Raw genomic sequence first — 26508 nt, forward strand, 5'->3', positions numbered from 1 at the left:
TGGCAGCTAGCGCTCTCTCACAGGAAGCTTAGTGTTCTCGCACAGCTTGCTTTGTGATGCAGTCTGCAAACAGGGTATTTTCAAACTGAACCTAGTGATGCTAATAAGAGGCCAGCTGAAACCTGGCCTGTTGTTTACTTGCTTATTTATTTATTTTAAACTGATGATATTGTGTGTGATAATTCAAGACAGTTTATTGAGGAAGCTCACACTGTCGAAGAGCTACAGGACCAGAAGTTAGAGGTATAGAACACCTACCTCTTCCCTGCTGCTTCAGTTGTCCCCTTCTCCCCAGCTTCTGGCTTTCTCTGCCTGTGTGTTGAACGGTGGGCAGGCTCCGAAAGCGGAGCGTACACTGAGAACCTTCTTCACAGCGCAAAGGGTCGATGTGTCTCCTGTCACTCTGGTGATTCCCCGAGGGGAACTGCTGTCCTGGCAACCAGCCCACCCAGCAGTGAATTTGCTTCTTGGTATAAGAGAGCGTTAAGTGGAATGGGTTGGTCATCGCCTCTGCAGCAGTAACCTTGTAGGCAAGGTAAAATACAGCTTTTGGAGCTGGTAGAGCAGGGTAAAGGGAAACTGGCTTCTGGAATCACTTTTATGTGGAAAATGAAACACTGCATCGTGTTTATGCTATAGACTAGCATGGCTTTCAGTCCAGCAGTGTAAACTCGCTTGCCATAGGAATGGCTTCCTTGTAGATGCTTGAACTTTGCTAGGCTGAAATGTGCACCGTTTTAACCTCATGCTCAGAAGTGAACCAGTTTCAATGCTCTGTGTCTCTGTCCGTAGCTTCCTTAGTTTACGCTTTAAAAGCTCCAGAACCATTTTGAAAATTTTAAAGCTGTTTACATTTTCCCTCAACTAATTTTCCTCCTGGCTTGTAATTAAATGTTGCTGTGGTTTGCTGCTGTTCCTGTTTTTTTCCTGCATTGGTTTAATGGTGTTTTGTAATAAAATAAGTGGGAATTGAAAGAATCTCTGATCAAAACCAAGTTTGCATCTTGTTTGGGAATTAAGGTAGATAAGTTATGTTGGAGCATTGGATGTCTTTCTGCAGGACTTTTAAGGGAGCGTAAGTTTCAAGAGGAAAATCCTGTTCATACATCAGTCTTTTTAAAAAAAACAAACAAAAAAAACCAAAAACCAAACCAAACAACTCTCCCCTAACCCAACAACATCCTCCCAAGCCCCCAATTTCTATAAGTGAACTTGAGAGTGATGTTCTTACGCTAATATAAAAATACAGATCTTTCTATAGCTAAACTTGCAACTTGATTTTCAACAGTAGCTGTTAAAGGCAGCTTGCTTTGAAAGCAGCTATAGTTTGTATGTGTAGTTTTAAATATATAGATTATGAAATACTTGAATGTCTCTGACCTGTTTAAGATGTTTGTTTTTTTTTTCTTCTTGGTAAATAACTTCTGGAAAGTCTTCAAGGAGTAGATATTGAAGCAGCCCACACTAATACAATTATACTGTGTGGTGTGCCAGAATCTCCTTTGGGTATTGGAGCCCACTTGTGCCAATCACTGTCACAAGGCATTTTATTTGTTAGACCTAGTAAGGTGTTCTAATGTTAATTAAAACCCCTTTAAATGAGGGGCGGGGGGAAGGTAAAGATGCATACTTGGTATGTGTTGCTCTCTCATGAGCCAAAAGGCAAAAGAAAGCTGATGTGCAGTGAAGAAGACTTAACAGTAATTTATGATCCTCTGCTCTGTGGGGATTCATTATACTTGAAAGCTAAGACAGAAACTGCCCCCAAAATATCCTTCAGTGTTGGTATGCAGCCTGAGGAGAATCTCTTCTGCACCAAAACACCAGCCTGGAAGGGCGATTGACATCTCTGCTTTTCAAGAGAAGTGTCAAAATTGCAGAGCATTGCTCAGAGGGTACGAAAGCTTCACTTCTCCATCTGCTGCCGCGTATGCCACTGGCGACCCAGTGGCCGTCTGTGGCATCATCCTGAAAGCTTTAAACCCAGCTCCTCTCCGAGGGCCCCTCACTCCTTTTGAAAGTCCAAAAAGGGCACGCTGCTTGCTTCAGGAGAGGGAGGCTCCTGTTTTCCCATTAGGAAAATCTAGTAGTATGTCTTTATAAAACTAAAACGTTATTGCAAAGAGCTGTGTGATCCTGAAATGCAGCAAACTGATGCTGGGGACTCATCGCAGGCTTTGCCCTGGCGTTGTGAGCAGAGACTATAAAACCATACAAGCGTACTAACAGAGATCCATTAAAAACTGCTTCATGGATGTGGGGAGCAGGGTTGTGTGGTCAGGGGTTGTGTCTTTTGGTAAGCGTATGATTATTTAAGTTGAATGAGAGACACAAAGAGGAGTTTGCGAGATTTACTTCTAATTTCATTAGCGGTGAGAACCTCCATATCAAGACTGTTTCTGGTTTGCTGTCTTGCAGGGCTTGCACACTTTGAGACTCAAAAAGCTGACATTTAAATGTGACAATGAAATGTTTTAACAACAAAGGAGATCTTTAAGCAGGCTAGACAAAAATTCCTTTCAGCTGCACAGCTTTTACTTTCACTTTTGGATGACCAGTTTGCCCTGTTCTCAGTTGGTTGCTGTGCTTTCCCAAGTGGAGAAGGTTACCTTATTAATCTTTTCTTTTTAAGTCTTGGCATTTTTAGTGTTAATGCTGAATAAAAAGGGTATGTGGGGGGGATAAGAGACAATAAAACATACCTGTGTTTTTTTGGCACCATAGAAATAAACTTCCTTTCTCCTATGCTTGTTTGGGAAGTATGCAGTATTTGTGATCACTAGATTTTTATTTGTAGAAGTGTATGCGTGTGTCTGATGGCTGGACTTGATGCAGTTCTAATCTGTGTATTTTGGGTAACTTCTCAGAAGCTTCTGTCCCATTGGAAAAAAAAAAATTAACAAAGCTTAAGTGCTGCCCAAAAACGTTTTCAGTAACACTCTGCTATGCTTGAAACTGATCTGTTCTCTTCTTATACTTGAAATTTTTGAATGGAATGTGTGAGGGTAGTTTTGAATATTCTTTGTTTTTGAGTAACTTGTGCAGTATATCTCAAACCCAGATCTGAATTTTGCGGGTAATGCCTGTACCTGAAGCATAGCTGTGTGCCTGTGTCCCAAAAACATAATAGAGCTGCTTCTACCCCTCAGCCTTCCGGCTCTTTTATGTGACAGCTGCCCTTCTTATCCTCTATGTATTCACAGCTAATACTTACCTTTTTGTGCATTCCTAGGTGTGTGAATCAACCTACCGTCACTGAATCATCGCTTTAATCATACTAACTTGACAACCATTGTATGCCAGCTTGTGTCAACACCAGGTAAGATGAAAGCTAATGCCGTTACTTTATTTTTCCTGACTCTTTGCTTTTTAAACCTGCATTTTGTCCAAATGCCGTGACTTTTCTCTAGACTAGTCAGAATGTGCTGCCTTCCGTGTTCTCCTCCTGCAGCAAGACAGCCACGTACTGTTGGCATTACTTCCCGTTTCAAAACCTAGCGTTCTGAAATGTTCTCCGGTCTGACTCCTTTGTAGCCATGCCTTAGCCTTTTTCCTGACACCTCCATTAACCTGGCTTTTGTGGTGTTCAGATACCACAAGCTGTTTTTTCCCTTGTATTCTTCACCCCCTTACCACTGCCTGGTTTTGCTGTAGAAACTGTTGAGCTCCTGCCTTCCAGGGTTAAGCACCTGTAAGCCACCTGTACTATCTGACCTTTTCTCTTGAACAGAAAATGGTTTTTGTTTTGTTTTGATTTTTTTCCATACCTGCTCCCAAACATTACCTTTGAAAACTTATCACAGAAGGATCTTACTTGTGTATTTTATGTTTTAATGGTAAGAAACTACCTGGATGTGTCTTTCAGAGAACTAAACATAAAGCTGTTTTTTGGACCTCACCCTTTTATCCCCCTTTAGAGAAGGGAAGTAGATTGGGGGGGGGCGGGGTGGGGAGGAAATCCCTCTAATGCTTTCAACAAGGTTGTTATCCAGTACTCTAGGGGAGTCCTAGTGCTGACGAACTAATGTGAGCCTTTGTTCTGATGCTAATCAGAATAGGGATAATTCCTCTGACTACGCCCTCTTCCCCTCAGATCCCTCTAGCAGCGATAAGGCATTAAGCTCCTTTGCTACCACTCTTCTTGCTGTGCTGGCCTGTTGTCCTTGTTTCCTGCAACTGCTACCTTGAGTGCAAAGGCTTGAGTTTTGAGGGGGTCTCATTAGGAGTGCTCATTTAAATCTTTTGAGATTTTTTGGGTGCTCCTGAGTGGTCCTTGTACACTTCAGTTAAATAGATATCTTGGTGGATATATGTGTGTGTTTATTTTTTGTATCATTAAATAAGAAAATAACTTTTTGTTGATGCAGGACACATTGGACTTGAATATAGCGGCATCTTTTGTTACATGTTGGGACATGTAACTGAAAGAATGCAAGTCAGCATGTAGCTGAGACTTAGGAGGTATTTTTCCTTCTGTCTCTTCTTTCCGCCTTCCTTGGCCAGAGCAAACAAATACTGTTTCTCAAATGCTTTTAAGTACCCTTAAAGAGACTAACTTCTGATCACTAGTCCAAAGAGCTCTGTAAGTTTTCTAGGATGAATGTGTATGCAACCTATATATTGTTTTGGTTTATGCCAATGATCTGCTCCCAGGCTGAAGACAAACTGCACAGCAGTAGAGAGAGGCTTGAAGCCTAGGTATATAGTGAAATATGACTTTGCATGTAATATAACACAAAAAATAGTCCATTAAAACCATGTCTCTTCACTAAATCTTGTCTGTGGCTGTGGGGAAAGGGTGGGGCATGGTGGCTGTTAAAAAATGTCTTGCAGATCAAGAAGGGCAGTGAAGAAGTGTACTGAGTTAGCCTCTTTAGCCTTTCCTTGGCAGTACGAAGCTGATGAGAAGCTCATCCTTGTGCTTCTAAAAGCAGGTCTCCTGCTTTTAAAAAAAAAAAGCCATTCGGTTTGTGATAGTGGGTTCTCTGAGGATAGTTGGTGGCAATCCTCCATGGATAATCTGTGCTGAGTCTGGCTGAGCTGGTCTTCTGGTGAATTTGTAAGGGAGTTTGCTGTCTTTCACTAGGGGCTGTTCTCTCTGCAGGGTGGTTTGAGACCCTCTTTAGTATCAGTACAGAATAGAGGAACAGGAGGGATTTAGACAAGTTAAAGAACATTCCTAGAAGGCAGAGATTGACTGAGTGCGTCTGCGCAGCTAGTATCTGCGTATCAGCGCAGTGCTCTCGTACTGTTTCATTTTGATGGAGCGTGTTTTTTACTAATGCAGAATTGGAAAAGGCCTGCAGTGACGATATAAAAATCTGATCTCTTTGCAAACTGCACCATTTTTGGCTATGTAGGCACCATATCTAGGTGAGCTGAGCTCAAAAAAGTGTGTAAAGAAGGTATTGGGGAGGAGGGAGAAAGATGGGCATCTTCTGATGGAGCCTAAGGAGACTGATTTAAAGTGTTTGGGGCAGGGGGTCCAGAGCTGAAACTTGCCTTTTTGCTAGTGACTGTGCATAGGTGAGGAGCGCGTGTTACAAAGGCTGTCAAGCGTGGCTTCCTGATGCGAACCTGCGTGGAAGTATAAGCTGTGAGAAGGGGTTCATGAGCATTTCAGAACAGAAATGTTCCTGCCATCCTCCTTCTGTTCTCACTTCGCAGGATAAAAATAATGAGGGAGAAGAATTGTTTTTTAAGGTTAATTCTGTTGACAATATCCTGAAGAGACATCACTAATAGATGCAGTGTGACACGTTTTATGTGGGTAAAATTATGGGCTAGGCATAACTGCCTTTGCCTAGCACTATTAACCCAACAGTTGTTAAATCCCAGGAAATGCTCATTCTCAGGGTGGTGATTGCTTTTATGACCTGAAAATAAAAACTGGGAGGCGTATGTGTTGTTGGTTTTTCTTTTCTTTACTCTCGATTGGCGTATGCAGAGCATTTCCTGCAAATGAGTGGCCTGTACTTAGAGTTATTTATATTCTGTCACTTTTCAACATCCTGTTCAACTTTTATGATTTGAAACAATTATCCTGAAATGGTGTGTGTGAGAGAGAGAGAGACTGCAGAGAAGTTGCAGTACAGAACACAGGATTCCTCTCCCCCATTATTTTTATCCTGTGAAGTGAGAACAGAAGGAGGATGGCAGGAACATTTCTGAACAGCTCCTGTGCAAAGCTTCCCGTAAGGCCCTGAATGCTCTAACTTGCGCTTTCTTGTCTGTTCCTCCCTTGTCTGCTTGAACCATTTGTAACGTGGAAAGCCTAAACCCCAAGTGCTTGTAACAGTGCTGTCCGCTCTGGGGTCGGCCAGATGCATCCCTTCATACATATCGGGGTTTCTCCTCTCTGTATATTTTGACTTGGCGTTGGTTGTATTTTTTTTTTTTTTTGGTCCAGGTTAGTATTTCCTTTTCAAGTGGTGTGCTGTAGCATGAAACTCCAGGGGCAAATGGCATTGTTTAAAAATTTATTATTAAAAATTAAGGAAACACTACAGAATATGCAAAATTGATCTGTTTTTCTTCCCAAATATTTTCTTTCTGCTCCACTGATAGGAGGCCAGAGGGGACTTCCTCTGCCTGTTTCTTTATGTATGAACTGAGGGTTTGGATTCTAGATGAGTGTGGGTTGGGTTTTTAGTGGATTTTTTTGGTGCTTATTTTAAGGTAACTTGAAGCCCAGCTTAACTCTTGTGACTCTCTGGTTTAGTCTCTGGTAGAGAGGAAGGAAGACGGGTTTTCAGCGGCCACCATATCCTGGAGACAGTATATTGTTCCATATAAGCTATGACGATCGCTTCTTCCCACCTCCTCCCCACTTCCCCCCAACATTTTGTGGAACAGACACTTCTTGTTTTTAATTTTTCATCTGTATTTATCTCTTATTGTGAAGCTAGAGGTTTTAATTAGCATAGCTTAGTCCTCAACTAACAAAGAGCAAAAAGGCTCTTTGACTTTTGATGTGACAAACAACTTGCTTTGTGTGAGATTGGGAAGAAGATTCCCCCCCATAGCCTTGTGCTCCCTGGCTGATTCCCCTCCACCTCCGTTACCTTAACAGCCAGTTGTGTTTACGGGTAGAGCTTAGCATCTTGAGGAGTGCTTGGGTCAAACTAGCTGGTGATCAGTTATCTCGCCTAACTTTGGCGTGGCAGGTTGGAACCCAGCATTACCTGTGGGTGCTCTTTCCCCTCTGACTGTAGTAGGGATCAGGCTCTGACCATATGCTCCTTAAACAGGAGTTGCGGTGAGGCGAGCTGGGTTCACGTAGGATGTATAGCTTGAGGTACTTCTCCTTTACAAGGATGGGTCCTTCCGATGAAAATGAAGGCATGCCTGGGAGAATGGGTGTTGCCAGTGTCCTTACTGCGGCTGTTCAAGGAAATTGGCATTATAGCTGGTCTACTATCTCACTTGCTGAAATCCTCTCTTCTCATTGCCTTTCCAACAGGAAGGGCTCTGCAGTTCGTGACAGAAAGCCGTCTTCTCTAGTTCAGCAGATCTGTTGTATGAGTCCCAAGAAAAGTCAGCTATTTGTAATGGGCATCAGAGCTGCTGATATGTAACTTACTTTTGGGGCAGGGACTCGCCTCTGCGTTGGTAGAGTGGCAGTTTTATGGCAGCGAGAGCCTGGGATGAACTCACGAATATGAAATACTCAACTGAAAAACAACTTGTTACAGAAAAATCTCATATTTGAGAGGTATGTCACCTGAAGATAGGCCTGTTGCAGAATAGGTTGAAATCTGTCAGTGCCTCTGTTTTTCGTTTTAAACGATTCACAGGAAGTACCTAGATCCTTCAGAAGAACTTGGGTGTTTTGTGTTTTTTTTGTTTGTGGTTGTTTGGTTTTTTTTTTTAACTAAAACCAGGCTGCCTGTATAAAATATGAGGCAGCACAGGGATGTAGGAAAGGAGATGTGTATTGTGCTTGCAAGACTTTTGAAAGGGCCCGAACACTGAAGTTGGGCCCCTTTTGAAAGGGCCCGAACACTGTTAACACTGAATGTTAACAGTTGGCGCTAATATGCTTCTGACCTCTGGCAACATGGCTGAGAAAATAGTCCTGATTGCTCCTTGTAAGTCAATCTCTGTTGCCTTGGTTGATCTGTGTGCCTGTGCCTGGTCTTTTCCACCATCTCCAACGGTGTACTAGTGTGTTGGTTGGTGCTGACTTGAGTCAGAAATACTGCTTCTTATAGAATGATGCACATGCTGCAGCCTCTCCAAAAGTTATTCCAGACAAGCCTTGCTGAATTTGAGATATGTGATAAGATTTTTTTTTTCTTCTCTGAGGTACTTGGTGGCAAGCAACCATATTTGCTAAAGCAAGCTGGTATTTTATAGTCCTCCTGCATTGTGCATTTAATTGCTGCATAACTGATTCCTGCTGTCTCAAGCGTACATTGATTTTTCTTTTTTTATGCTGCTTAACAGGCTCCCAGTACATAGGGGAATTTTGCACCCTCTTTCTACTTAAAGTAGTACTTGGAGCTGTTGAGAGATATTATTCAGCTTAGACAATACAGTATTGTGTCTTAACAAGGGCATGTGCGTATCCTAAATTCTGTAAAGATATAGCTGGGCACCATCTAGCTGCTCAGAGAAGTTCAAGGCAACACTTTTTTCCCTTTCAGCACCTCATGCTGCATGCTCAATTTGTTTAATTCCCACAAGTGGTGTATTTTACAGGAGGGATACAGTAAACAGTGCAGAGGGGTTTTTTTTTGTCTTCCAAGCCATGAAGATCAATATTAAATGTAAACCCAGTAAATTCTATCTAGTTTTTTTTTTTTCTTTAGAAGTCAATGATTATCTTAGCCTTTCTTGTCTTTGGTCTTCTCTGTCTCCTTTTTGGCTATGGAGCCAAAAATGTTGTATGTGATAATGGTTGAATTTGCTCTAAGTGTAGAAGGCAGCCTGTTTTTCAAGTTAAAGCAAATTTTTGGAGGTAGATGAGGTTAAGGAGGAGCCAATATGATATTTTAAGCAGGCTTTTTGAAGCTGGCTTAACTCATTAGTTATACTGGGATGAGCCCATGAATTCAGCAGAGTTATTCCAGACTTGCACTGTGAGAGTGATTGCTGTTACATCCTCTATACCTGATATTTGAAAGACTACTGCAGAGATCCTCTCCCCTTTTTCGAGAAGGGAAGGAAAATAAGAATATTGCAAACACAGTATGTGGAATCCCTTGGCGAGTGTGACACTGTGCCTGCTACCCAGGAATCGGATGCTGAGAAAGGTATTTGACTTAGACTGCCCATGAGAACAGAGACTGACAGCTCTGGAGGCTGAGGCTCTATTAGCCTCTAAGGAAAAAAAACCAGGAGGTTAAGAAAGGTGATTAGTGTAGGCAGCGTTAATGCAAGCTTTGTGTGGTGCCATGAATGTTGTGTCGTTGTTGCCTGGGCTTCTCTACAAGCTTCCTGCCTATCAAAGCCTCCAGCATCCGCAGGAAATGGAGCAGTGAGCTAGATGAGCTTGTTTTGATCACATGTGAATTGTTGCACACCAATATGTGTGTTAATTTTTGAGGGTAGATGGGTTTCCGTAGCTATGTATCTGTCTGTAATCGAGATGTAATCTAGAGTGTGCTGGGCCGTGCTCTCAGGTGGGGACACAAATCACAATTAAAGGCCAGTAGCATGCGATGGGGGAAGGTCGGAAAAACGAAAATACAGAAAAATGTAATAAATTAAAACCGAACTAGGCTGTTTCTTCTATGTGAAGCTACTCCTAGGAAGGTGGTGATCTGAATACATTTGGGAGGACAAACCTTTCAACAATCCATCAGTCTCCTGGTGTCCAGGAACTAGTTCTCGGAGGAGACAATGTCGCTTAGCTTCCTGGTGAGAAAGAATAGCTTTGGTTGTGAAAAGTCAGGGTAATAAAGGTTGGATCTCTGGAGCTACTATAGACCCAACCTCCTGCTCAGAGCAGGCACTCGAGTTATGTAGATCTGGATACAAGGGGTGGGTCTGGATGCCTTGCGGAATGGTTTGGGCTGTATGTAGTGCGTGAGTGTCCCTCATGGGACCTTCCCTCAAGAGAAATGCTGAGCTTGGTTCCCAACTAGAGAAGTCGCTGCTACTAGCCGGAGAAGAACAGGAGGCTCAGAAGAGGATTGCAAAGGCTTCTCTGTTCAAATCCATGTGTTTAGGTGATATTCAGCTGGCTGCTGGGGTCTGGGCTTTGAGGCCCTTTATTATTATTTCTGTCTTTGGGGAATCTAGATCTGGGAAGAAGTGGTAAGAGGTTGTAGGTGTCCTCTCAAGAGAAATTGTTGCATTTGTTTAACATAGTGGGAAGGAAGATTTCTTGCCTTGAGTTCTTGTCTTGTTATAAAGTAAAAACATATTTGCCTGCCCAGATGTGACAACCTCTCTCCTTCCCTTCCCACCCTCCTTCATCCTCTGATGAAAGCATGTATTCCAGGACATACATGTCTTAGAATAGATAAAACATTTCCATCCTTACAAACATGATGTTCTCAAACACGACTGCAGTCTCTCATGCTGTCAGTGGTACACCCTGGGGGTATGGGTGTTACTATTTGGCCATAGGTTTTTGCCTTTAGGCTCTGTTTGGCAAAAGAAGTTTTAAGTAAATTCAATCCACTTTACTTTGTATTAAAAGCTTAAAACGCATTCTTTTTCCTTGGTATTTCTGTGGAGAAGACGTTGCTGGAATGAGACTTGCACTTGGATAACTTGGCTGTGTTTTATAAGTAACGCTCTGTAACATGGATGAGCTTCTCTAATGTCTTCTGGAATAAGAGGAGCTAAAATACAGAAGCAAAACCTCATCAGGTAAAAATGATATGTGGATTTACTTCCACAATAATGACCGTTTCCAGTGTAATATAGGTCGTAACGCGTGGCTACCGCATGCCTTGCACTGTGGTGTGCGACTTCGTTATGTTGTGGTTTTCCTGATGTGTGGCTGTAAGGTTGCCAAGCTTTCGGCTGCTGGTGTAGGTTTGTGCCAGCCACGCCTGGCACACGGGGAGGTGGTCACCTTGTACGTGTGCAGGGCACGGGCAGCTGTGGGGAGGACGAGAGTTTATGTACCGCACAGGGCGGGGTGGCAGGCGATGACATTACTGTAGCTGGACACAAAAGTCTTTATTCGTTTAGTCATTCGGTCTCAGATTAAGTGCCAAACGTGGCAATGCAGGGATGGAATGCAGGGCTGCTACCTGGCCTGGGAAGAAAACCAAGGTCTTAATGCGGAAATGCTGTTCTCGGGTGGAAAACATTAAGGTAGAAAGAAGCAGAGAGGGGTCGTCTGCTGCCGCTGAGCCAGTGGTGGCCTCTGGAGTGCCTTGCTCTGCATTTGGTGGCGTTGCAGGCTGTGCAGATGCACGTTTTGCTGTAGTGGGCATTAAATAAACCACTTGATTTATCTAGAATGCAAACACGCAGTGATAGCTATACCACTGAGGAAGATTTGTATGAATCTCTGTTGAACAAAAACCCAAGATACTTTGTCCTATTTTTTTTGGCTTGAAATAGCAAATGCCTAAGTTTGAGGGTGTGCTTTCTTTGTTCTGGGGGAAGGTGAATTTGGGGATCTCTTCCCGCAGTAGCACTGAGCTAGGCCTTATCTCCTTTTGCATCAAACGGAAGCACTTACTTGCCAGGCTTCATTGGGCAGGAGAGCTTGGTCTTCAGAAATACTTGGTCTTCAGAAAACAAAAAAAATCCTGTTGCTCTGGGGTTTCTGAATGCCTAATGAGCAGTGACTACTTAAAGGGACTTGGTCAACTGGGAAATCCTACGTTTGTCTGAAAAATTTCTCTACATCTATTCATGTAAGATTATGAAAATGTTTGGAGGGTGAAATGTTACTTTCTCCTTTCAGATCATAGTGTGCCCATTGACATAGGTATGGTCATTTTGATATCCCACAGAATAAATCTGCTCCTCCCAGGGTTGAAGGCTTGCTATGCTTCTGTTATTCTTCTCTGCGCTGAGCAACTGAGCTATCATGAGTCTAAAGTTCATACCATGGCAGAGCAGCTTGGGGGCATCTCGAATACCTGAAGCTCCTTTTAATTTACAGAGGAAAAAAAATCCTTTAATTACTGGATAGATGACAAATACGAGGATCAAAGTGAGACTTTTGAGGCAAAGCTTAACTGCTTATAAGCCGGAAATAATCGTGGCTCTCCTTGCTAATGAAGTTTAATGTTGGGACTACAGAGCTGAGAAGGCAGACTTGGGAAGAGACAATGTCAAAGACTTAGTTTTTGTCTGCCCTGTGAAATACCAGCCTTTCCCCTTCGGTCTCCTTACCCTCGGCAGGCGACACGTGCAGAGCCACTGCCACTTCCTGCAGTCCTGTGTGCTTGTGTTGGGGTCACCCACGTAACTGCTGGTCTGCTCTGACCTTTTCTTCTCAGGCTTCCAGTGCTTCATGCCCTGGAGTGCGAAGATGACACCACGTCCAGCTCTGGATTCAGGTGATCCTAAAATGGATAGGCTGTCCCAAGTTCCACATAGGAAAAAAAATGGATTTTGTTTGTCTCCTCAAAATCTGCCTTTTCTGAAAACAGTAACAAGGTTGCTGTGGTTTGATCACTGTTAGCCACAAGCAGAGTTAATGATACTAGACAAAAAAAGAGCTTAGAAATGTTTATGGAAGTCCATATTTAATCTCTCCCAGCGGCCTTTGACTTGCTTAAAGCTTGCTACAACCTTTGTAATTTCCAAGACTATTGATTGCCCCCTCTGTCTGAAAATGCATTTAATTCTGTGATGCTTTTTCTGGCAATAGGTCTTCCTTTTCACATGGAAGGAATGTAGACTATAGATCTTGCTAGAAATTGATGAGGAGTAACTTCTGGTGGCATGGAATATCTTATATAAGAATAACATAAGCCGTGTGCAGAAGTCTGAGGTGCAGAAGGCTTTAAAGTCAGGAGCCTGCATCCAGCTTTCAGCTTCCATAAGAGGTTGCTACCCCACACGAGTTCCCTGTTTCTGCTGCTCTCTGGTGCAAAGTGTATCCTTTTCTAGTCGGATCATCAGTAAATGAAATACGTAAGAAGGGCAAAACATGGACGAAAATGACACTTCATTCTACAAGCTTATCATCAAAAGCTGGCTTTTATAAGCATAAAGATGAAGTTCCTGGTCCTAAGATGAGGCTGCTAGCCACCTCTCTCAGTAATTACTTAGCGTGGCAATAGCTAAAATTCAGATATTGCATCTTCTTTTCCCTCTGGCACTTCTGGCTGTGAGGCTGTTAACCAGACAGTTGCTGTCTGTGTCTCTTCTGTGCTGCGTTGCTTTTCCCCTTACTGCTTGTGAGGAGGCTGAAAAAGCCTTGCTGTCTCAGGAGCGGACCTGAGGTCCACATGAGAGCTGTACACCAGGTACCTGGGAGACTGCCTTTTTGTCTTCCTGTAAGCAAATGCTTGGCTCTGCTGGAGACCCTCGTGGATTGCTCTTTATGTAGGAGTGTTCATCTCTGGGTTTTCTTGCCTGAATTGCCTTCCACGGGCAGAGAGCGAATACAAAGTGAGATGTGTGGGTCAGGGCAATCATATACCTGGGCTCAGACTGGAGTGTTTTAAAGGGATGGAGCGGGGAGACTGGGACAGGTTGTGACCTGGATGGATCTGGGAGGTAATGCTAGCACTAGTTAATCTGGCCTGTCATTTTCCATTTTATTTACTCCTGACACTTGATTGTCAGAGCAGACTTTTATACTGTGTTCTTTTTGTGGCTTAGGCTGCTCAACACTGCTGCAAAATCCTTCTAATCCTTTTTGCCATCCGTCTCTTGCAACGAAAACTCAATTGACAAAGCGAATACTTGAATTTCAGAGAGCAAGTGGGGATTCAGGGTTGGGAAGAATGAAGAATCAGCAAATATGGCAAGACCTTGCTGGGACTGAGGGACTCTTACAATAGGTGAATTAACTTGTGTGCTGTATCTTGACAGTTGTTGAGGGACTTTGCTAGTACCAGGGATCTTATCTCCTTGCACAAGACTTTCACAACTAAATGATACCCCACCAACAGGTGCTCAAATAAAAAAAGACCTTATTGATCTGGTTTTTAAGAGATAATGAGGATGCACTAAGATTGTTCCTCTTGACTTCTGTATCCTGTGTTATAACTTTGCTGCATGGCAGACCCATATGTGGGATGGCACTGCTGAATTAGAAGCTTTCTTAGCTAGTGTGCCTGTGTTCTGCAAGGTATTAGAAAATATTGCTGCCATGTGTCTGGCCTCACATTTGTTGGAGAAAGATGTGTTCTTGGGTGCTCTGATCCGAACCGACTGTGTTGGTTACAATTCTGGGCAGTGCTTTCAGGAATTGAAGATGGCTTCAGGATAGCGGTTGAGATTTACTGTGCTAACCATGCTGACTGCTGCCAAATGCCTTGCAGCTCCAGAGCGTTACTGTAATCTGCTAGTGACAAAACTGGTCTTTCGGTGTTGCAGCTCTGACTGGGCTGTGGATAAACCAGGCTCGTGTTAGGGCTAAGCAAAACTCCTACAGGAGTGTTTTCATCCTCCTCGATCTGGTGTCCTGTTATGAAAAGTGCTCTGAGCTTGACTGTCCAGGCCAGAATACTGGCAGCACTGGTTCTTCAGAAAGCCAAATCTGGACTGGGGATGATGGGGCTGGAACAGTGGAAGGGGAAGAGGCATTTTCTCTCTTATCTTGGAGGGAGTGACCTATTACTTTTGCTTTTAAATATGAATGAACTCATTCTCCATACCTCAGTAACCGACCATATGGTATTCCTGGTAAAAGTAGCAGATGTTCCTCTCTTGCTGTGTTTTGCTTTGTTACACAAATTCTCTTTGTTTTCTTTCTACCCTGTCTGCAATGTAATAGTGTTCAGCTCCAGTGTATCAGATTATTCCCCTGAATTTCTAAATGTGCATTTACAAATAAGGCGGGGGCTGCGTAAAATGTTGCTTGGGTTGTGGATCTGATGCGTGTGTGTATATAGGTGGTAACTGAACCCTGCATTCTGGGTCAGTATGCTTAGCTGAATAGTTTCTTCTTCTGTTTTGCTGTTACTTACGGTCTCTGCACTTTGTTCTTCAACATAAAACAGAATGTTCCACCCCACCTTTTTTGTGGTGGTTTGGTTTGGTTTTGCTGGTGAATGCAATTTCTTTGCAAATCTGCATCACTTTGTATCCCAGAGCAGTGTTGTTTTAGTGAGCGAACGGGGATATTTTTGCACATAAATGGTTGTTTTCTATATTCTCCCTGCCAGTATAGTTTTTTGTCCTCATGAGCTGCTGTTCCAGTTTAGTAGCGAGAGTAGGCATATGGTGGTGGACTGCAGCAGACAAATGTCTATGAGTGCCAGATAGACCATGGCATCCCCCAGTCGGGATGTGGGAATTGAAGGGTTGCACTCACAAGAGTTGTTCTCTGTTGTGTCTTTATTTGCATGGGGTATGAAGCTCTTGACACAACACTAAGAGAAACTTTGGTTCCTGCTGGTGAGAATGACTCGGCTCTTCATAAATCTCATTTCATGTATTCTTAGGAATCCTCATGTGGGAAGGGGCACATTGCTTTGCCACTGGAGATCTGTTGCCCTAAGGCGGTGTCAGAGGCTGGCTGAGCCTGCGCTGCCACGCTGACCTGCGTGTACTCTGTCGCACACGCAGCTAGAACAGGTGGGGTCATGAACTGAGCCCTTCTGCGGGCTTCTTGTCTGGGCGTAGATAGACAGCTCCTTCCCCTTTCCCTGTAAATCTAGCCATCGCCAAAATTTCTTTCCTTCCCCTGATTAGGGACCCTGCCTGCTAGTCTTCTGTGTAAGATAAGCATGTGTCAGTATTGACGTATTTACTAAGAAGGGTGTCAAACAAAGAAGAATGTGGTGGTAGATTTTTTTTTTTTTTAAGATTTCTGGAATGGGGAGGAGGATTTGCTGTTAATATCAAGGAAGCTGCCATGCTTTAACAAGAAAAGACTTTTCCATAGTTCAGTGAGGTATACGGTGATGGGATTGCTTAAGGTGAAACAAATACTAGTTTTGTCTTTCCTTTTTGAGGGAATGCAGATACCAGCTTTCTCCATATATAAATGACTGTGGAACAGTTCAAAGTGTGTGTGTAGGTGTTTGTGCTCACTGATTACTGCGATACTGAGAAGAGGCACTAGCACAGGTCTGGTGACCAGTCTGTTGATGTGTTGTCTCTTCCTTTACTTTGGAAGGCTTATGGCAGTGGCATGGGTCGATTCCCCTTTGGGGAAAGCATGAGCCTCTAGAGGAGGGATTCTTTCTGTCTTTCTGGTGAAGGAAGCAGAGGTGGGGAGGGGATTATCTCGGGGTCCAAAGGGTTTGCCTCAGACCCTGCACTAAAGAAAGATCCAGTACAGAACTGCCCTTCCTGTCTGTGCTCAGAAACCACTAGTCCTTTCTGGAAGACCCGTGTCTGAGTGCTCTTGGGCTGGCTGTTTTCTGTTGGGGCTGTAGGTCACCTGTGATGGTGTGTTTGTACAGTGCTGCTTAGCATGTGAGGGCTTGTAGTTGCTACGTTAATGAGACAAGGTGGTCTTGCAGGCGCCTTTAACTGCAAAATACTGTAACTTGCAGGTAGTTCCAAACTTAGTGTGGCCCCTTGGCAGAGCCAGTCAATGGACCATGCTGTTTTAAGCATCTGCTTGTGTAGGAGACTGAAACCTAGAGGACTGTTTGAGGGAGGAAGAGTGTGTTTGAGGACGTTGGGATTAAGGGTAGAGTTATTCAGCTATGATAGATTGCTTTAAAATTTTAATGCTTTTCTTAGTAGAAGACAAAACCACAGGAGTGAAACCTGCTGATAGCCGTATTTGGGAGCAGGCTCAGGTTCCCGGAGAATCCCACTGGGGCCAGTTACAAGGATGCAAGGAGGCAGCAATTTCATCTTTGTCCTTAATCAGAAGAGGAGCAGCTGCACTGGGGGTGGTGAAGTGCAAGGAAAGGCCAGATGAATGCTAAGACATCAAGAACAGAGATCTCTTCTTAATATTATTCTTTGTATTACAAAAGTTACCATAGTCTTCCAGAATGTACACCCTTTGAACCAAAAAAAAAAAAAGGCGGGGGGGGAAGCTTAAACTCTGATGGACAAGATCTGTGTTCAAGATGACTGGAGATGTTATGTAGTGAACCTGTGTTCCCTGTCCCACTGCTCTCAGTAGCTTACTCCCCACTGCCATTGCAGCACCCCGTTGTCCGTGCTGCAGGCATGCTTTGGCTTAGTATGAAGCTTTAAAAGATATGTTCAGCAGCAGCTCTTGATCCCAGCCAAGGAGGGGGTGTACGCTTGTGCATAGGTTCTGTCTCTTAAGGAGGTATGACTAAACTGGGGAATAGTTAAATAAATATCAAAAAAACACCCCCCACTCCATCCCCCCCAAAAAACCAAACCAAAACCCCCACCACAAAACCTGCATACTTTCTGAAAGTACATCTGGCATGGGAGAGGAGCCAGTTTGCTCCTTTTTCCCTGGAGCAGGAGATTCCTGTGTTCCCAGTTGTGGTTGTTTAGGGAAGCCTGATGCAGGTATCTGTAGGGTGGTGATAACCCCTTGCATGAAGGAACATAGCCTCCATTACCAGTATGCAGCTCATCTCTGTACTGAGCTCCAAAAAGTGAGAGCACAGCTCAGCCCTTGTCGAGGGGGTGGTGTGCCCGCACAAGTCTCACTAAGATTGCTAATGCTGCAGCCGCACAGGACCTTTGCAAAATGCACAAAGTAACTGCCCTCAAAACCTTACAAACTCATTCCTATACGCCCAGGGGCGATTTTTTTCAGTCATGGGAAGTCCTGGAGACATTGTTAATGAGTTCAGCTGAGGAAATAGCACAAGGAACTGTGGGAGAGGGAAGGCTCATTCTTGCGTGTGAAGCATGAACTGGAGTGCGTGCAGAGAGGGTAAAGAGGTGTGGTAGTGATCTTAAGAAGGAACGAAAGAGAAATGAAAGCAGAGGTGAGGCTGTGTTAAGACTTGAAGACAAGGGGAGGGAGCTGGGAACTGGAGAAGGAGAGCCACTGGTAAGGAAAGGCTTAGTCTTTACCCCTTTCATAAATCTGGTTTTATAAATTAATAAGTATCAAGCTCATGTCAGTGACTGTAGCTACAAAAATAAAAAGCGAGTTAAATATTTACTGATAAGAATTTGAGGGAAGCCTGTTTCCAAGCAGTCTTGCTCTTTGATTCTTGCTTCTGAGCCAAATTATTGGCATGTTCTGGGACAGAAATAGCTCATGTATCTGAGTGACCTTTTAATTTCCTTTTCAATCTCCTGAATCTACTGTAATGAACAAAGAAAGCATTTTGGTGCAGATTTTATTGCATGTTTGCAGTAGACCAAGTAGCTCTGATTTCTCTGGGTGTTATATAGCAAGAACCTGCTGTGAGAGTAAGATCACAGGGAACCAGTCGTGGCTCAGATTAAAGAGGTGGTTTCTCTCCATGTGATGGTAGCTCATGATATCTTTGTAGCAGTGGTCTTTTCCGTTCTGTATTTATACAGTGTGGTCTGATTCCTGGGCTCCAATTTCTGCCTCCCTCTGCCCCGCAACTGCGAATGAGGGAAGAACTGCTTGTGAAGGGCTACTTTTGCCTGGTCACATACCTGTCCGAAGCAAAAGTTTATCCTTTGGCATGTGCCCCATGCTTCCTGCATGCATCTCTTCCCTTGCAGTGACTTCCGTAGTGAGTCACAACAACTAGCTGTAATGTATAAAAAAAGATGTTAAAAAGCATGTGCTAAAGAGAAGGGGGTAAGAAATGACGTTTCAGCCAAGAGGCTTTCATTGGGTGAGGGGATGAGGGAGCCGCACGCAGCGGAGGAAGAAGCAGCATGAGATCAGTGGGCTTTTTATTGCACAGCATGAAAAGATCTCGCAACTAAAATCTGATCTAATGTTTTCTTCCTGTGTGTCTTACAAGAAATGTTTTCCATGTAAGGCACAGGAGAGCATGCTGTAAGGAAGCATGTGGCTGTCACTTATTTCGGAAAATGTGCCTCAGCATTCAAACATAAGAAAACAGACCGGATAGACCTGTGGTAGCTGCAGCCTTTATTGCCCACGTTTATGCTATTTAAAGACTAGTCTTCTCTAACTTGATTCTAGTGAAATAACAGGCTTGCATGAAGTCTACTGGCCACTTGTAGGTGAGGAGAATAAGCCAAGCATTGCTGGGGATAGACCTGACATTTCTCAAGTCAACATAATTGTATTACCCAGCTGATAGTAAGCCGAAACCCTTCCAGAAGGCTTCTCGAGCTCTGGTTTGACCGTTGGTAAACAATTTCTTATGCAAGTCACTTACACAAAGCAGCCCGCAGTTCAGGTGTGGTTTTAAGAAGAAGCGTTGATTATGTTAATCACTTGTCTGAGGTTCTTCAGGTCTGGTTCATTCCCCTGATACTCTTTTTCCCTCAAACTTCTTTCCTGGCATATAATAGTGGAGGAAAAAAAATTCTGTCTAGGAAATGGGGATTTAAGTATTTCTTGTCTAATAGAAGCCGAGGATTCCTGTTTTCCTCTTGAAATGAAGGTGTTTGCAGACCTTGGGTTAATCTTCTTAATATCTAAAAAATAATTCTAATCCTTAACATTCGCTAATTCCATGAACCGGACCTTCCCAATGTTGATGATATTAAGGCAGTAACATGCATGTCCTCTGTTCCAGTCTTCTCCTCAGCTTTTTTTAGGCTTCTGCAAAGTCTGAGAGTCTCATTGTACATTGTGCATCTTTCTCTTGTTGCAGCGTCTTTCACATTACTAGCATAGGTCTTAATTCACCAGTCTCAAACCTTCCGCGTTTTGTGTGTAGGCCTGAGTCAACACAACACGTAGAAGTGAACTGGGATCCCTCTGCATATCGTCAGCTGTTGATGCTTGGTTTGTAGGCGAGCTCTATAGCCTGCTCTCAGGAATGTGCAGTGGGCGTCGAGCATTACTGTGCTCTGAAATGACACGGCCCTCACAAGGTGGGTTCTTTCCTCTTTCTGCATTTCTTCATTCTCAAAAGATCAGGAGTCCTTCCTGCAGTTAGGAAGTCTGATGGCCAAGCTTATTTCCCCAGAAAAGAAAGAAAGCAAAAATTTCAGGTTGGGCATCGTGCAACTGCTGGCGCTGCAGACCATCACCTGCTCTGCTTTTCTCCTTGCAGGTGGAAGTACCTGCAGTGTTTGCAAGGAATAGTTTAGTGTTCCCTTGATGATGGTGGTGTTGAGGGTGTACCCATCAATTCCATAGAATTGGAATCTCTCCCTCCTGAGAGCCTTTGCCTCTTGAGAAGAGTAACTTTTCATGTTGTGTGATGCAGAGTTCTGAGATTGAAACTTGCTGTTGGTCTAGTGACAAAACCCAACATCTTTTACTGGTCAGAAAGAAAGATTTCTGATGGGAATGCTTCTTCAAAGCACTGAAACTTCTTCCCTGTTACATCTGTTTCATAGCAAATGTAGCCTAAATATAATTAGCTTCTTCAGAATTGGTTTGTTTGCAAGGAACTGGTGAAGGCTATTGATGCCTTTGATGTAAATAAAGCATGGCTGTGCTTGGCAGAGAAGATGAAACTTAACCTTGGTCTCTCAGAAGTAAGTTGTTGGGCTCTGTTGTCACCAGCAGGTGGTCCTACCTTTCAAAAGGGCCAGTAATAGTGTTTCACTGGGATTTCTTTCCATTTGCAGGGGTGGTGTGAAGCAGCCTTTGCAGTGGTTCCCAGCAGCTATACTCAAGCGCCTCTGAGGAGTGCGATTTAGAGGTGGTGGTGGGGCTGGAGAGGGAGGTGGAGGCTGCGGGGCTGTTGCTAGAGGCCAGGGAAGGGGATGTGGCTTTTGGAGAAAGGGCTTCTGATAGCTATTGTGCTTTGTAGTATGCTGTAAGGAGGGTGGTTTCCTCAAAATGTGCCTTATGGTATCCTGTAGAGCCTTAATGGAGCTATTTATTTTCCACAATGCAGGCTTCTCTTTGTCTTCCCCCCGCTTCCCTCTGCATGTGAAGCAGTGACTCTGCTTCATGAGGAGAGTAGATCCTGAGTGCAAACGGAGACAAAGAAGATAGTTTGTTGTCCAGAGCCATCTGTTAAATGTCATGTTCAGCTCACGTAGAAAGGCAGTTTTAGGTGAGCTAGAATGTGTATAAAAGCAGGTGGAGGCTAGCCTTTTCACAAAATAAAGCTTGTAAGTGGCCTTTTAAAAGATCACAGAATCATAGAATCGTTTAGGTTGGAAAAGACCTTTAAGATGATCAAGTCCAACTGTTAACCTAGCACTGCCAAGTCCACCTCTAAACCATGTCCCTAAGCACCACATCTCCAGGTCTTTTAAACACCTCCAGGGACGGTGAGTCAACCACTTCCCTGGGCAGCCTGTTCCAATGCTTGACAACCCTTTCAGTGAAGAAATTTCTCCTAATATCCAATCTAAACCTCCCCTGGTGCAACTTGAGGCCATTTCCTCTTGTCCTATTGCTTGTTACTTGGGAGAAGAGACCAACACCCACCTCAGTACAACCTCCTTCCGGGTACTTGTAGAGCGTGAGTTGTAGAGAGAGATGCTGATGGAAGCCCGGACAGTTGCAAATGACAGACCGCCAACTCCTCTGGATACTGCTGCTGTACATGATGTTCACAATACAATCTTTCCCTGAACTTTATACGTGGAGCTACAAATGACATCTGTTTCTTTCCCCAACAGTTGTTTCTCTGTGCATTTAGTGAAGAGAAGTGAGGTTAGCTTAAAAAAAAATTTTTTGTCAGTTCCTATGCAGGGACCCTTTCTGGAAACTCTGCATAATGTATTTTTTTCTTGTGGATAAGAATAAGAAGTTCAGTTAACTTGTGCATGTGAGACAGTTGACAATCTGTTGATGTTCAGACCTTTCTGGAAGATACAGGTTTTCTTATTTATAAAGCACGCCTTAATGTAAGTGGTTGCTCTGTTTCTTTTAAACTGTTGCTCCAGTGTTGTCACTTTACTGTTACTTCCTATTGTCTGCTCAAGAGATGCCAGAGAATTGTTGAGCAAGTTTCTGATACTGGTATCAGGCTAACTGCTTCCCCCTCTCCCCCCCAAGCATTTGTAGGAACTAACGCTTGGGTTTCTATATGTTTTTTTTATTTAAAATGTTTGTCTTTAGAGGAAAAGGAAATTGGTAACACTGGAAGATGGAGTGAATGGATTTAGCATGTTGTTTTGCAGCAAAGTTAGACTGCAAAGGCGAAAGGAGAACAGCTTTGCTGAGGACGACTGCTGACTCTTGAAAGACTAAATTGCATGTCAGATTGACAAAATGGGGAAAACAAATTTAATCTTAAGAGTACAGTAATAAAGGGATTGGGTGAATTCCTTTTGAGAAACTCACTTGAAAATAGATTAAACGAACATGAAAATCCTCTGCTGTTGAAAGTCGTTTTAAATCTTCGTGTCGCAGTTTGGTGGGTTTTGCATATTAATTTTGCTATCCTGTAAGCTCTTGTAGCTGATCTCTTTGTGCTGCTGCTTGGAGCACTATGTTACAGGTAAAAACATGAAGAGGATGACTTTTAAACTAGCTTGCTTTATACTAATTCTAATAACCTTTATTTAATCAATTCACTCTGAGGGAACCTTGTCTCCAGAGACAGGAAATTGCTTGAGGATTACTGGCCGTGGCAGGACCTTCATATTTATTTGCAAAATGTCTGGGGGAAAAAAAAAATCAGTCTTCCTTTAAAGGCAATTGAAGCTGAAGTTGCTGCACTTTTCCCGTGAGGCTGAGTGGAGGTCACTGGGAATTCTGTGCTAGAATGTTTTTTTTTTCTTGACAAATAGTTTGATGGCTTGAGTGTACTTGCACAGGATGCTTGGAGACGCATCAAAACCCCAAGCAAAGCAGAGATTCCCAAGTGGATGTATTGTTCGCTTAGCTGCTACTGGCTTGGCAGAGTTGTCTCCTACCCTGCAGATAGCAGTGTGTTAGATGTGCCTGCTCCAAAATGCCCTTTTTAGGGGGAATGGGGAAGAATCTTCCACTTCTCAGCTCTGTGTGTGCAAGAAGAGTGTGGGGAAGAGGTGCTTGGGGCAGCATGTGTGGTATCCCTTATGTTCATGTGCCCGGCCTGTTGACATTGAATATAAGGATGCTGGAGAAGTAATGCAGAACTCCAATAAAGACTCTCTGCTCTCTTCCTCTCCTTGCTTGTGTTCCACGGAAGCTTGCCTGGTAGCTGGCCCATTCAGGGGTGGAGGACTATGACTAGAGCCGGGAGGGAGGCAGTACCGGGAGCGGTGCGCTTGGCTGAGGGACAGCAGGCAGTACGTATTGCTTTCAGGGGGGCAGCCGCCCAGGTCACTGGGTGACGGCAGGATGCTTCACCTCTAACTTCTGGTCCCAGTGGTAAAGAGGCATTGCATGTGGCTTTATCTGGGGTTTGTCTTCGCACATGTGAGTATTGGGAGGGAATCTGATCTTCGGGAGGGTTTTCCCTGGAGTTTTGAGGCAGACTGGACAAAGCCTAGCTGCGCTTTTGCAGTCCTGGGTGGTCTAGTGAAAAAGCCAAGGTGCGAAGCAGAAGGTTAAATAACCTGTATCCTCTGAGTTTTGGGTGTATCTCCTTCTGACCTAGCATTGGCACGTGTGTGATTCTTGCCTGCACGCAGCAGCACTTCGTAGACTTTCTCGCTGTTGCACAAAACTGTAAGATTTACTGCCGGAGCAAGTTGCTGACTCTTGCTGTCCTGCTTTGTACAACTTTTTCCCCTCTTTCGGCTTCAATTTCATTTGACTTCCTCTAACTAGACAAGCCTGTGTTGCCTTTGGCTGTCATGGAGCACTCTCATCCAGATTTCTGGCTTTTAATCTGCATCAAACCCAGGATGCTCGGAGCCCTGATTTAGGGGGAGGGTTTAGATCTAAAGCATCTTTACGCATAGTAAATTGTTTCTGCCACACTTTAATGTGGATTGAAAATGGAGCTGGTTTTAGGAGCAAGAAGCCTGTGCAATTTCTTGGCCCAGCATGTTGCACAGGCTGCTCGCTTAAGTCAGAGAGTGGTTCCACACACCGTAAGCTTCAGCAGCAAAGCTGAGGTGGGAATTTCTTGCCTCTCCCCAGCTGCTGCTTCCACTGGCCCCAGCGCTGTACTGGTGCAAGGATCCAGTTGCCCCAAAAAGCTCCTGAAAGTTGCATCAGCATTGTGGAGGGGATGGTTAGCTGCAAAGCGGCTGTGGGAGCAGCGGCATGGGGGTGTCTAGTCACCAGGGGCAAGGAGTCATCCTTCAGCCGAGGTAGCAGCGCAGGCCTGTAAGTACTCGGGTGGTGGAGGGACAGGCCTCAACCCCCGCTGGCTCTGCAAAGGGACAGCGCTGGCGAGGGTGAGTAAAGGCTTGAGGAATCATTGCCGCTATATAAACAAGGTGCTGAGAGCTGCTGAATGAACAGTTGCTACCAGGCAGTGCTCCTCGGCATTTTCTTTGAGTTTCTGTTCGGCAGTGGCTGGGCAGAGGCCCCTCCTCTGCTGAGGAATGGTGATCCCTGTGGCACTCACAGGGTGGGTACTGTGGGATGGGTGCAGGAGGCTCTGGGTGTGCTCCCCCTCCAGCTGCAGGTCAGAGCATCCTGGGTCCCACCTCTGGGCTGTCCTAGTTCCAGCAAACAGTGTCCGTATAGATTTTTTTTTTTTAATATTTTTTTCACTAATAGCCATGCTTTATAAAGTGTAAATGTCACTGAGTCAAGTGAGGGAGAAGTTGAAGCTTCAAACTGACCTTCTATTGAGGTGCAAATTACAAGTTTTATTTATGACAGGTTTTATTCTGCGGACTCTTACTTCTCTACTCTTCTTTCTGGCATGCTTCTCTCCCACCCCAATTTAATGCTGGAAACCTTCAATGCACAACCTTTGAACAGTGGTTGTAGGTCTCAGGAAGCCAGTTTGCTACCTTATTAGAAAGGGACCTGTCCTGGGGATTCTGCTTGAGCGCTTGGTCTCCTCATGGTGCATGTGTATGTCCCCCAATGACGCGTAATGAGCTGCGATCCTTCTTGGAGTGCCTCTTTGGCTTGATGCTTCTAGCTTGTGCTGCTCAAATCAGAATATAATTACAACTGATCCCTTGTTAGAAAATCAAATTAAACATAGCCTGCTGAGGGAAGCCAGTTAGAGAGAAAAGGCTGTGGGGGTCTTCTGCATTGTGATGTGTGCTCTCTGTGAGCTGGTAATTGCGAGAGTGATTTAAAAGAAAGGAAGCTGTTAGGACTGTTATTTCCCACCCCCTCTTCTCTCAGCCCTTGAGTATTGACTTTTGAGATTAATTTATGGCACCTTGCCTAGAGTCTGAAAGCCTTAGGTCGAATATTGGGGTGGACACTGGTGTGCCTGCTGCCGGAGCTGGGGGAGCCTGCCCGGACCACCTTCTGTAGCCGCCCTCGACCGCGGCCTCACGGGAGCGGGTCTGCGTGCGGGCGGTGTGCTAGTCGTCCTACAGTTCTAGTTGCAAGGGGTTTGAATGGTGACGCAAAACTTGAATTTTCCTTTTTCAGTTGTATGCTGGCAAGAGTGATGTGGCTGGGCTCTGTGGAGTGAAACGTGCCCAATGCTGCTGCGATCGGCCTCTGCCCCAGCGAGGGTTTGTGGCAATACACGTGCATCTGTGATGTTAGCACAGTGCGTCCTAAATAGGAAAAGCAATAGGAAACATCTAATGACTTTGCTGCTACTAAAAAAAGAAGAGTAAAGGGAAATAGCGAGCTAATAGATACAAAACTGAGCCATAGTGCTGAGACCTTTTGAAGGCCTGCTTCCCCCCCCCCCCTTATTGAGATCTATTGAAGTAGTTCTCTGCTGTGTTAGAACCCCAAATGCAGTCTTAAAGTCAGAACCAGAATTTGAAACTGTGCTTTTTAACTTTCTCAGTTTCGTCAATGATACTAGGCTGTTGGAAGATGAAGTTTCAGAGGACTTAAGGGACAGTCTTATTTCTCAGAGTTTGTGTGTGTGTGTGTGTGTTTATCTTTGAAAAGACCTTTGTGCTGACAAACATCTAAACATCAAGGATTTGTTGGAAGGTTCTGGTATTACAACATGTCTACTGCGGAGAACTTTCTATGTAAACTGTGATACAAATAATAAGTACTGCACAGCAATTGTCATCATCCTTTGGAAGTGGGTGAGTGGATGTTTTCATATCTGGGATGGCAGTTTCTAAACTTGAGTTGTCTCACAGCTGTGCTGTTAGGAATAAAAGTAAGACTGCCTCCATCTTCTAGTATGGTTCCTTATTTAAATGTCACACTGGTTCACTGAAGTTTATATAGAGAGGGCTTTGATAGGAAAAAAGATTTCCCAGATGGGTGTCCTCTTCAAATGGCTGTGCTGCCTGGTGGTATTGCAGGTGTGTGTATAGCAGACTGATGCTTTTAGCCACATCAGTTGAAATGAAAGCACAGGTGGTAAGGACGGGGAGAAGCATGTTCTAGTAGTGGGGGATTATAAAATAAGCCTGTACTGTGCATGG

The 26508-nt window shown here is 44.1% G+C and overlaps 1 protein-coding gene across 7 annotated transcripts in view; it reads left to right on the forward strand.

The window, feature by feature from the left end:
• SUSD6 (sushi domain containing 6) overlaps positions 1–26508 on the forward strand; it is an 88466-nt gene that overhangs the window by 4074 nt on the left and 57884 nt on the right. For 6 of the 7 annotated variants that reach the window (XM_075151938.1, XM_075151945.1, XM_075151943.1 and 3 more), the window contains exon 2: positions 3233–3319. The gene's annotated coding sequence lies outside the window, so the exon portion shown is untranslated. Of the gene's footprint in view, positions 1–3232; positions 3320–7617; positions 8091–26508 lie in introns of those variants that run through there. The other variant, XM_075151944.1, reaches the window with a different exon arrangement.

The sequence above is a fragment of the Calonectris borealis genome, chromosome 5, assembly GCF_964195595.1.
Source record: "Calonectris borealis chromosome 5, bCalBor7.hap1.2, whole genome shotgun sequence".
Lineage (NCBI taxonomy): Eukaryota > Metazoa > Chordata > Aves > Procellariiformes > Procellariidae > Calonectris > Calonectris borealis.